The sequence below is a fragment of the Anas platyrhynchos genome, chromosome 3, assembly GCF_047663525.1.
Source record: "Anas platyrhynchos isolate ZD024472 breed Pekin duck chromosome 3, IASCAAS_PekinDuck_T2T, whole genome shotgun sequence".
NCBI lineage: Eukaryota > Metazoa > Chordata > Aves > Anseriformes > Anatidae > Anas > Anas platyrhynchos.
In genome coordinates, this window is record NC_092589.1 from 55410115 (window position 1) to 55421876 (window position 11762).

At 40.4% G+C, this 11762-nt stretch overlaps 1 protein-coding gene and 1 long non-coding RNA gene across 4 annotated transcripts in view; one reads left to right on the plus strand and one right to left on the minus strand.

Annotated features, from left to right (window-relative positions):
* The window catches only part of IPCEF1 (interaction protein for cytohesin exchange factors 1), a 78926-nt gene that overhangs the window by 60576 nt on the left and 6588 nt on the right, over positions 1–11762 (minus strand). The window contains exon 1 of one of the 3 annotated variants that reach the window (XM_038176135.2): positions 9694–9826. The exons of 1 other annotated variant lie outside the window; for it this stretch is intronic. The gene's annotated coding sequence lies outside the window, so the exon portion shown is untranslated. Of the gene's footprint in view, positions 1–9343; positions 9458–9693; positions 9827–11762 lie in introns of those variants that run through there. One more of the 3 variants, XM_072035927.1, reaches the window with a different exon arrangement.
* Positions 5478–8885, plus strand: LOC110354159 (uncharacterized). The gene is made up of 2 exons (XR_002405741.3): positions 5478–5609; positions 8364–8885. It is a non-coding gene; the product is annotated as an uncharacterized lncRNA (long non-coding RNA).

The following is an 11762-nucleotide window of genomic DNA, read 5'->3' on the forward strand; positions in this document are numbered from 1 at the left end:
GACTCACCACTTGGTTTTTGACCCACCACTTCCACAGCTTTACTTTCACCCTTTTATAGGATGTACACAGCAACTACTCACATCAGAGGAAAATTACAAAAATTCACTTATTAATACCTCTAAAGAGTCTGGAGTTCCCCAAAATAAACATTTCACAGGAGGGCAGTATATTAGCCATCTTTTAATGACAGTGTTATTTGCAAAGAAAAACAGAACATCTATAAAGTGACCAGAGAATTGCCTAAGTGACTTGAAAACAAATGGTTGCCAAAGTTAAACATTAGACAGTGGTTTTATTGCAGCACTATACTAATCAAGGAGTTTAACATATGCACAGAATCCTAAATCCCACTGTTTGCTTCAAAGTCATTTCTTGCACAACTTTATGCCACCACTTTCCTTTCATCTTTGATAAAAAGCCTTTTGCAGCTCCAGTTGTATTAATGCTACAGCTGTTTGTTGCAGCTGCATGCATTCAAAAAGCACTGATCTGTCAGAGACCCTGCACTGACTTTCCACCATAACTTTCTACACAGACAATTTCATCATTAACCAAACGACAGGAACTGGGTGTTCCTGATACACTGGAAGCCTGGTGGGCTTGTGAGAAGGCCATCAGCATCCTGGGCTTGTACTGATAGGAGCACAGCCAGGAGATTGAGGGACATGATTTTCCCCCTTTGTTCAGTTTGAAATACATCTAAATATTGCTTCAAGTTTGGGAGCCCTCAAAAAATAGGAAAGGCATTGACAAACTGGAACAAGCTCAGGATGAGCCATCACGATGGTTGAGTTGTCTTGCAAGAAGAAGCTGAGAGAAAGAATTTGTCTAGCCTGGGTGAGGAACAGCTTCAAGGGACACCTAAGAGCAGACCCCAAGCACCTAAGAGGGAGTCAGCAAGGCAATGGAGACAGGTTCTTCACAATAAAGCACTGCAGGAGGAGAAGCCAAAGGCAGAACTTTAAATAGCTTCAGACCAGATACAAAGAAAAGCAATTTCCCCATGAGGACATCAGGACAGCCACCCAGAGAGGCTGTGCAGTCTCAGAGTTGTGCAAGCTCTGGCAGGACAAAGCCCTGAGTAACCTGGTCTGAGCTCTCAGTTGGAGCGAGACCTCCTGAGCTCCCGTGGTGGTGCAATGAGTCTGGTTCCCTGTTTGATCCAACCTACCTCTGACTAGCAGAGGTCATCCACAGAACTGCAGTGTAGGTATTAAAAGACAAGAGAGATGTAGAAATACCCTGTGTGTTTTCAAAGAGCAGGAGATAGATCAATAAAAACATACGTTTAGGAGTGCCTGTGTATTTGTGCACATTTGTAAAAATCTATGCTAAAATCCAACTACAAAATATCACTGTGTAGGAGCTGGCAATTACCTGAGATTATACACCTTCAAAACTATATTCCTTTTCTTTTCTCTTAGGCCAATACATCATTCTCTTTCACTTTTTTTTCACATTTCAGCTGTTTTTGCTAAGTGATCCAAAATTAAAGTTTTTCAAACTTTTTTTTTTTTTTTTTTTTTTTTTTTCAGACAGAAAAAGGAACACTGATCTTTATACAACTTTTCATGTTAGAAAAAAAAATGTTTGGGAGAAGAGGGGAGCTGCTGGTTGTAATGCTGGTTGTAATGTAAATGGAAAAGATAAAACAATAAAATGCACACCATATTTTTTGCATTCTCATTTGACAGTCTATTTCAAACAGGGTGATTCTAAAAGAAAAAATAATGCAGATTAAAAAAGAATGGTACTGGCATATATCTTGAGCTGGATATATTTTTAAATGTTTGAAAGTCTTTTGAAAAAAAATATTTTCACATATCTCAAATTTATTTTTTCAAATAGTTCTAAAGCCGTACTTTGAGCTTTCCAGGGCAGCCAACCTAGTTACCTGTAAAGAGCCCAGAAGGATGTCTTGTCCCAAATGTAAGATAAATAGATAGATAAAAAGTTAAGCTAGCTGTTGATTTGTATCATCAATATCGACAATTCATCAAAAATTGATGAATTGAATCATCATCAAAAAACAGTGATCACCTTGTATGCAACTCACTCAGAGTGCATTGAATTCAGTCATCCTTTAAAGTCACCTGAGTTGCATTTAAATTCAGATACTGTACCTGAAACAGTCATCTGAAATACAGAGCTTAATTATTGCCTTCAAGAATATTTAACTTGAAAAAGTCCATTTATGAAACAGCAGCAAGAAAAGGTTGACCTACTGCTGTCTTTTTGTTTGCACATCTATTTCTCAAGTAATGGCTTTTAAAAAGTGGTACCATCACTAGACGTATACACATCATCTCTATCATTGAGACCAATTGAATTTCCCCAAATCAAATTCCCTCCCAGTTTGTTTCCTTCGTGCGGGAGCTTTGGATGTGAGCAGCCTGCCGCTGAGCTCCCAGACCTCCAAGCAAAGGGGTTCACGTAGCAACACTGGTATGTTCACTGGGAAGAGCACAGACCTCAGCTGCCTGCTTGTTGTTTCTCATCAGCATTTTCTGCTGAGGTTGCAGAGCAGCCACGTTTGTTACTTCCTCTCTTCTGCTCCCCCGCAGCACTCATCCCCAGACCAGCAAGGCGTCAGCCCAAGGAAGGCAAAGGATGCTCTCTGGCCACTCTTTCTACCTAGCTATGACTTGTACCCGTCCTCCACTCTCCCACCCTATTTGCATTTTGCATCATCAACAGCCAGCCATAATAAGGTGAGATAAGGGAGAGAGATAAAGTGATGTAAGTGTTTTGTGATACATCTTTTAAAACATTTGAGTTATTTTGGTCCAGTGGTTAAAATCTTTCTATTTCAAGTAGGCTTCCTATGCTAGTACCTAAGCACTAGGTTTCAAGAAGTATACATGTAGGTGGGAGTCTGTTCTTTTTTAACAAGCCGTTTTTCTCAAGGTTCACATGTCTCTCAACATGGCACTTCACCTTAATATTACATCTCAAGATCTCCAAACACCGAGGAAGACAGCTCTGTGTTAAGCTATAGATGAGTAAAGTGAAATTTTATGACTAGATTGTACCCCAGTTAAACAAAACAAACAAGGTGGGGAAAAAAAAAAAAAAAAAAAAAAAAAAACAACTTGTATTACAACCCTCCCAACACTTCTACATTGCTAATGATAGCAAGTCTGTGCAAAAGCACAGAAAGCTTCCTCTGCAGGCACACCAAGAATATCCCACTGGTGTTTGCTTAGGAATAGGGGGCAACTTCATAACCAGCTCTCAGCCCTCCAGATCTTCCTTGATTAGAAGGGACAATGTAATCTACGCTACAGCCAGCTTGTTAACTTTCAAGCTTATCACCATGAGCAGAAGTTTATTTTCCTTTTAAACCAGAAGTGATCATTCTTAGGGCAAGCTCCTCCAAAAGCAGCAATGCAAGACATTGGAAATGAAGCAAGGAGCCCACCTGCAGCTCTCCACCCCCACAGCCAGGGTGACTCAGTGGTGTTCCCATACACCCCATACCCCAGCAGGGCTCAGAGCTCCCGCATCCCACCACCCCACTCTTACAGAGTTGTTCCACCACCAGCAGCAGCTGCTGAGGCCCAAACACCTCCTCATGTAAGGCTTTGGGCCTAGCAGCATTGCAGCAAACACTTCAGGCTCACATTACATATTTTGGTTCCAGTAGCTCCTGTTGTATAGGAGTTTCTGGTCTAATCAGAAAAGAGATGATGGGGACAAGAGCTGAATGATTATAGAAAAAGGGGAAATGGGAAAGCAAGAAACTATATATTAAGCATGTGATTAGACAAGCCCCTAGTACAGATTCCTGCTTTGCCATGCAGCTTTTCTCCAGGAGCCTGCACCACTTCTTTGCTGAAGAGTTCAAAGGGTCTTTGAACCGTGGAGGATCACAGTATCTCTTGAGGAGCTTTCCGTTGCCCCTTAGGCAGTCTCTGCTTGCCAGGACACCCTCATACCTGGTGTGCCAAATTCAGCTCTGTATGTTTTCCCCAGTGCCATCATTTCAAAGTAATTCCCTTGCTGTGTATGTACTGCCTGCTTCAAACAGTTGTAACCCCAGCCACAAAGCCCCTCGTGCTCTCCGCAGTCAGAAGGTACACAGGTACCCTCTGGGTGTTCTTGTTCCTCTTAGTCCTTGGACATGACAGCAGGACTCTGTATGGAAGATTATTACAGGCAGTGCAGGAAGGCAGAGAGGCCCTTGGACAGGTCTTTACAACATCAGCAGGATCTCCACAATTAAAACAAGCTTCCTGGACCATTGCAAGATAATGCAATGTTTGAGAAGAAGGTATGCACACAGATTTCATTCTGAACACTTTCTGTCTCAGGTACTTGGTCCAAGACTGCTAATGTGAACAGAATTATGGATAATCTGGGTGCCAGATGAAGAGGTGAAGTACCTGTATCTTCTATAACAAACTGAAGAAAATAGATCTTGTGGTGCTTTGTTTTTGTGGGGTGCATGTGTATGTTTTGTTTCTGTTGTTTTCTTCTTTTCTGAACTGCTTACATGCCAAGTTTGGAAAGGAAATAAAAATGTGTTTTGTTTTGTTTTGTGTTGTTTTGGTGTGGGTTTTTTTTTTTCTTTTCTTTTGTCCTCTGAATTGAATCAAAATCAAAGTCATCCCAAACCCTGTCTGTGACAGTGGCCAACAGCAGGTGACAAAGTAGAGAACAAAGGAACACAGAAAATGTGAAGGGAGGACCGCTGTGGGGACATTTGGTCTTCAAGAGTTTGGGGACACCCTGAAAGAAGTTTGGCACAGCTTCATTGTGCATGTTAGCTTTCAACACCTACTCTTTCCACTAATTTTACTGTCTTTCTTTTTGAACAGATTTCTGCTTTTACCAAAACAAAATCCATACCAAGCCTCCCAATTTATTGTGTGATGTATGAAAATGTACTTATTTTTTGTTCAAATTTTCTGTATTTTTTTTCTTCTTTTTTTTTCTTTTTTTTTTTTTTTTTTTTTAAATTGTATGATGCATGCTAATTTCTGAATGTAAAAAAGCGAGCATTCATTGCCCTGTAATGATCTCTGTGCCAGTCATAACTGGCAGACCTTTATCACATTACCTCTCGATCCTCTTTTTCAAACTGAGGAGCTCCAATGCAGTGAAACTCTAGCTCCTCTTTTCCATATCTGGTTTCTGTCCTTTGTTCCCCATCTTTTAATTAGCTGCTAACCCATGATAAGACACTTCTCTTATCTTGTGGCTGCCAAGCCATCACAAGCCTTTGACCCTAGCTCTGCCAAAAGATTTCTAGAAATCCAAGTCCACTGTATTTATGTGTACATAAGCAAGCAGGGCAATAGGCCAGTGAATTTGTAGGGCGAAACAGGTGGTGCCAAGCATCTGATGAGTATTGCAAATGAATAGCCATTAGCACTGCACTCCTGCAACACATCTGGTTTAATTTTATTCAAAGGGCACTAATTTTGTGTGATATGGTATTGGTCTACTGTGTGAACCATGGCAAGGTGAGTGGGGATAATCAGATGATAAAATGACCAGATGCTTCATTAAGTGCACTCCTAATCCATATTAACCCACCTGTGGCATCACATCCTCTGTCAACTGGATGGACCTTCACTTCACTCACAAATCCAAGGAATTCCAGGTTTGTGAAGAATGTCTTCTTTACTCCCCAAAAAATAACACTAGGATTACTCTCCCTTGATATATGTAAATACAGCTGGCTATTAGTTTGCTACTTTCCATTTCTTTGGCACCCTGCAACTAATTAAGCAAATAAATTACATACCATAATATGTAATTTAGTATTTTCTTTTCCCACTTGATTTAGAACTCTGCATGAATGCTGCCAAGTCCTGGTGCTCCATCAGCCTTTTTTACTTCTGTTCTAAAAGATCCTCTGGTAGTATTTCAGTTTGAGAGAGTTCCAGAGATTTCTCCCACACAAAAAGGCACTCTTCTAGAAAAATTTAGTACAAGGGCTCATTTAGCATTGTTTCTTATGGCCTTGTCATCTCTTTTCCCCCAACCACCACCTTTTTAATTTATTTTTTTAACTACTCAAACTACTCAATATCTTTCTCTTTTTTGTTTCTAATGGTCTGACAGGATTTTGATTATTTTTTTTCCTAGTCCATTTTTACTATTTTATCAAGCAAACCAAAAAGACTTTGACTAAAAAACTTTAATTACTGGGATTTATGCTCTTTTCCATTTAACTCTAGTGAATATGATTTTCATTTTTGGAAGGTTGCCTTATTATTTCTAATAGACTCTTGTAATTTGCTGTTTACACATACAGTCTTTTTCATTTTATTATTGGTATTTTTTTAAATCTCCCTTGATAGATGATAAGCATTTATTCCTAGCTTCTAATAATGGCATGTTTAAGCAGTCTTGATGCCACCTCAAGCAGTTTATCCTTTTAGCTCCTCCTCTTATTTTTCTCTCAAGTTGTTCAGATAATTTAGCTCCACTTCTTTAAAGTTACTTTGTTTTCTTTCTTAACTACCAGATGGATGATGAATTTGGAGTTACTGTAATTTCTATTAAAAATATGGTTCTTACATGTTATAACACCACCATGCATTGTTGTTACACACCCTGAAAACTCACATCATATGGATTGCCTTCTTAATTGTTTCAGGAATGTGTCATTTATGGTGTCTACAGTAATAGATCCATACTTGTTTAACCCAATGAAGATGAGAGATGTGATACTTTCTTTGGTACTTTCCATAACCATCCTTTTTTTGTAGTTGTTTCTGACATCTGGAATTCAAATTTTATCAGTGTGTTTTCTTTCTTCTTGATAAGCACTTCTTCTTAAACTGTCCATATAAAATTGAGAGCATCCTCAGAATGAAAATCCCCATTGATTTAGTGCTGATGTTTGCTCTCTCAGAAATCCTCAACTGGACAATTAATAACAATAATAAATAAGAACAACAATGTCCTGCAGCAGCAAGGCTCTGTCTGGGGCTGCCTGGCAGGAGAGGGTAGAGGAAGCAGCACCATGCCCCAGCCGCACGCAGAACAGTTTGCCTCTCCTGCTATGCAAAGCTCCTTGTTTAATAAAATGTTTGCATGCACATATTAAGCATACATTTGTGCAGCAGTGTTTTTACAAAAGTCTTTCCACCCCTTCCCTTAGGCTGTCTGCCAGAAATACTCAACTGCAGCAGTTCAAGATTTCTCTCTAGCCTAAGCCCACATAAAAATGTTGAACCGGCATATGACCCGGCCTCCTCCAGCCATAGAGCATTTAACTATTAACTACTCTCTGGACTGTGGAAGATTTATATCAACAGCACACATCCTGTTCTAGCCACTGTGTTATGGCTGGATGAAGTGCTACTTTAAAGGATGTCACTCTCAGGACATGACAGCTTGTAAAGTGACCTCCTGGAGGAGAGACAGAGGGAGGGACAGCAGGGACCTATGCTTGCAAGCAGTGCTCATGCTGTGGAAAGCTGAGGTTTCAGTGAGAGGCTGCCTTAAACCTCTGGTGCTCTGAGCAAAGATAAGGACAGGCACAGACCCTAGCGAGACATCTAGTTTCTGTGCACAAGTCCATCAGATCCATGTAACCAAAGCACAGTAGAAGCCGGTTGTGCTGGAACAGTATTCAGTTGTGTAAAATGTTAGAGTTTATGGTTATACAAATAATTCAAACAGTGCTAGTTATAGACAGTTTTAGATCCCATGAATAGTAGTCAGATTAAATATTTAGATGCCTTTCCCCAATCCTGATCTACATGGGAAAAGGAAAAGGAACCAACACTACATACAGCTAAAAGCCTTCTCAGAAATAAGAAGAAAGTCATTTTGAAAGAAGTGCCACATACAAGTCAAAGACCCTTCCAAAAGCTGTAGAAGACAAAAAGGTTGTTTTGGTGATTACAAGCCAGAAGAGACTCCCTCTCCTAGTCCTGCAGACTCAGCCTCTGCAGCAGCAGAAGGCAACTGTAAGCATATCTAATCCTCAGAGAGACCATACGCAATATCCACGCAGTGGAAGCATCGCAAACCGCAAATATTGAACCTCTCTACACAACTTTTCTGTACCACAGATCAAAACATTTCTTTCCCCTTCTCCAGTAAGGAGAACTGAAAGCATTCTAATTCAGGAATTAAACAGAAATAAGATTTAGACCCTAACCATTTCTCTTACCACAGAAAGAAAATTGAATCACTAACAGACTGAAATAGTGAATTAAAATCTTAGCTGAAAATTAGAAGTCATTCTGGACAAAGAAATATCCAAACAAATTTATATATATATATATATATATATATATATATATATATTATTTTATTTTATTTTTTTGTGTGTTAACTTGCAGACCTAGGTTTTCAGTGTCCTTCATTAAGTACAATTCTGATGAATTATCTGCAGGCATGGGAACCCTGTCAAGCAGGCCATTTCAATGACCAAACAGCTGGTAGCTGCCACCACCATGTACTCCTGAATGAACATCAGCCACCGAACGGTTACTGGATTGACAGCAGGGAAGACAGCCCAGCTGTAGAAGAGCACTGGTTTACGATTCAAGAGCTTCCATTCCCAAATTTGCTTTGCAGTGGTGAGCAAACTCAGCTGGCCTCTATCTCAGTTCCCTGTATCACCCAGGGAAAGCAACAGCAGTTCTCTCCTGCACATGGAAACATTATGAGAACAGCAGGCATAAAGCTACTAAACAGTGTAAAGAACTCGGGCTGCCCAGCTGTTGGATTACAGTCCCCAGATACCACACAAAGTACTTGTTATCAGACCCCAGTCACAGTCAATCTACCTCATTAATAGCAGCAGTTAACCTTTCAACTGGAGGAATTAAAAAGATGCAAAAATTAGTAATTGCTGACCAAGGTCTCCTGATTTTAAGTTAGTAAAGCTCATGGCAACACCACAGCTGCAATTGGACAGAATTCAGCTCATGTTGTGAGACCAGAAGGCACCTTCTCACAGAAACCCCTCTGGTCCAGCTGCTTCCTGTGCTCCAATTCCCAGGAGCTGCCGTGTAACAACATTAATGCAGACACATTCTTGACAGTCATTTTCCTTAGGGTTTTATGCTGTGTCCACTTACAACCCCTGACAGCAGAGCCCAAGGACAGGTCTAACCTTCCTAAACCTAGAGAATTCTTCTTCTTTAACAAGAGAGTTCCCCACACCAAGCCTCCCACTTTCAAGTATTTACAGAATAGTCTCCTCATGCTTCCTTTCCAGAGAAGCCAGGTGACACAGCCCAGTCTGTGTGTTCAATTTCTAGTTTCACAACACGCTATCTCAGGAAAACACCTGTGTTTTTCCCACCACTGCCACCCATTTAGCAATTTCAGGCACTGCTGGATAATAAGAGAGTTTCCCCAACTCACATAGCACTTTCCTTTCTCCTCTCCCCTTACATCCTCTGAGCTGATGAAGCAGAGGACATGGATGAAGCCCAAGAAGCCTGCATGAGGAAGAGCAGCGGTCCTTGCTCCGTTCTTACCAGTCGTGCTGCAAAGCTCCCAGACCCGGCTGGGAGATGAGGTGAGAGCCAGACTTCCTCTACCGCCTGGGGATGCTCCACACCAGAGGCAATTATACCTCTGCTCAGCAATTCTCTTCAGAGAGGCAGAAAGAAAATACAACTCCAGACAGACAGAGACAGTGCTGTGCTTTCTCTCTTCATACCTAGTGACATGCCCTTTCCTACTCTTCAGTTTAAAGGATTGAATTTTACCTGCTGTCCTTCCTCCAGCTCCAGGAAATCCTGGATCTGAGAAGCAATCGAGTGTCCCAGGCAGCCCCTTTTTCTGAGCCCAGAGCAGCCCAGAAGCAGCCCAGTCCAAGTTGCAAATGTAACAGATTAGCAGGGAGTTTGCACTAGGAGTTTGCTCTGGCATAGGTTAAGGGTGGGAGGACTGGAAGAGGACTGACGTATGGATGCCTGTATAAGGCCTTGTGACAACTAGCAGTTGTCTCGGTGGTTTTACAAGTATCAGTTGTATTTACTCTAGCTCAAGTGTTGCAGACTGCAATAGAAATTCAGGTTTCCTGTGACTGCTTCCCAATTCAGCATTCATCAAACAGCCAACACCCTCAGCCAGATCAAGGCCTCGTCATGGTAGATACTAGATAGATAGAGAAGATGACATCATCCCAGCCCAAATACCTGGCGAAGATAAAGAGGGAGTTAGATGATAGCAATGTGCCTGGAAGGGAGAAAAACAAACCCAACCATGCCCCCTCTTGGCCTCTATCAAAATAATGATTACGTGAAGGGGAATGCTTAAAGCCCTGAATGTGAGCATACATGTAAACAAAAATCAAGACTTAAAGCTGGGAAGACGTTTAGCTGAAGTCTCTAAGCTTCTGTCTATAATAACCATCCTGCCTTCTGATTAGAGCCAAGAAAATGGCTTAGCATTTTTCCTCTTCTCTAATCGAATGCTATTTGTAAATGCATTTTTCATCCCTCCTATCTTTCCAGTTGGTTTTATTTAGGTAGACATGTCAGGGTGGTAAATTTTAGACCTATAATTTGTGGCTTCCTGACTTGTGGATCATTGCAGAGGAGTTCTCATGGTGCTGTTCCTCCAACTAAATATTTACACACATATACCATGTACATAGCTTTTACTTATGTGCATGGGCAAAGGCTCTGCATAGCTCACATAATTTTCCAGTCTACATGTGTTTCTAATCATGACAGCACATTGAAAATATGTGCCTACAAAACACATTTTAAATGTACTTATACAAAACAGTATGTGCTTACCCTTGAGGTGTTTGCTATATATAGAAAAGCTGAAGCTTAGACTTCCTGTTCTCATTTTCTCCTTTCTCTTGATATTCATTGTATCCAAGCTTCCATTACAATTCAGCTGTACATTATTTTTCACTGGCAGTGAATCAACTCAGACACGAATGCTGATAATACACATGTATGTGATAAAGCACAAGACTATCCCCTAAAGACTCCCATATTTCATCCGGTTCAACAGTGATGGTGGTACAGGAGTGAGCATCATTCTTCTGCTCAGTCAGTTTCTTACTGAGAGACCACACTTACAGGTCTTCAATGTATCAAAAAGGAGTATAGTTATAAGTAACTAACAAAGTTTGCTATCATTATATTTATTTTCTCATACCATAAACATACTTTTTTTTTTTCCAAAAAGAAAAAAAAAAATCTATTGATTTTGATCTTGCCTACTTAAGTGCTTTTAACAGTTAAGTCCAAAGCCTCTTTAACTTGGTTGTTTTAGTTTGTGGATAAGGCCAATGAATAATCCTATGAATTATTCCTGATGGCAAGCCCAAAGACATTTCTTTATAAAGTTACCTATCCCAACCAAGCTACATGCACCCAGAATGTCAAAGGTCAGTCAAACTTTCAACCATGAATGGGAGCATAAAGAGCCATGGTTAGCTCTCGACTGCTTCACAGTTTTTAAAACATTAGTTCCCAGTCAGCAGTTACTCACCTCTGGGATAGCCTTCCCCTTCCTAGGAAACACAGAATATATATGACCAGAGCCTGAAGGCATCAACACATTAAACATATTGAAAATAGATGAGATTTAACAAAATTACTTTGGATATTTCCTTTGGACTAATCTTATGAACTCTAGCAGTCCTCTAGAAGTAAACAGTGCTATATAAATGTATTCACACGCTGACAAACGCTTGCAGGACTAGGGCCTAAATTAAGGAGATTCCACAAGCCTTACTATTATCCAGATTTACAGATGATCTATTCAACTTTACATGGTTATGTTCCTTTTTCATTTTTATTATCATCTTGAA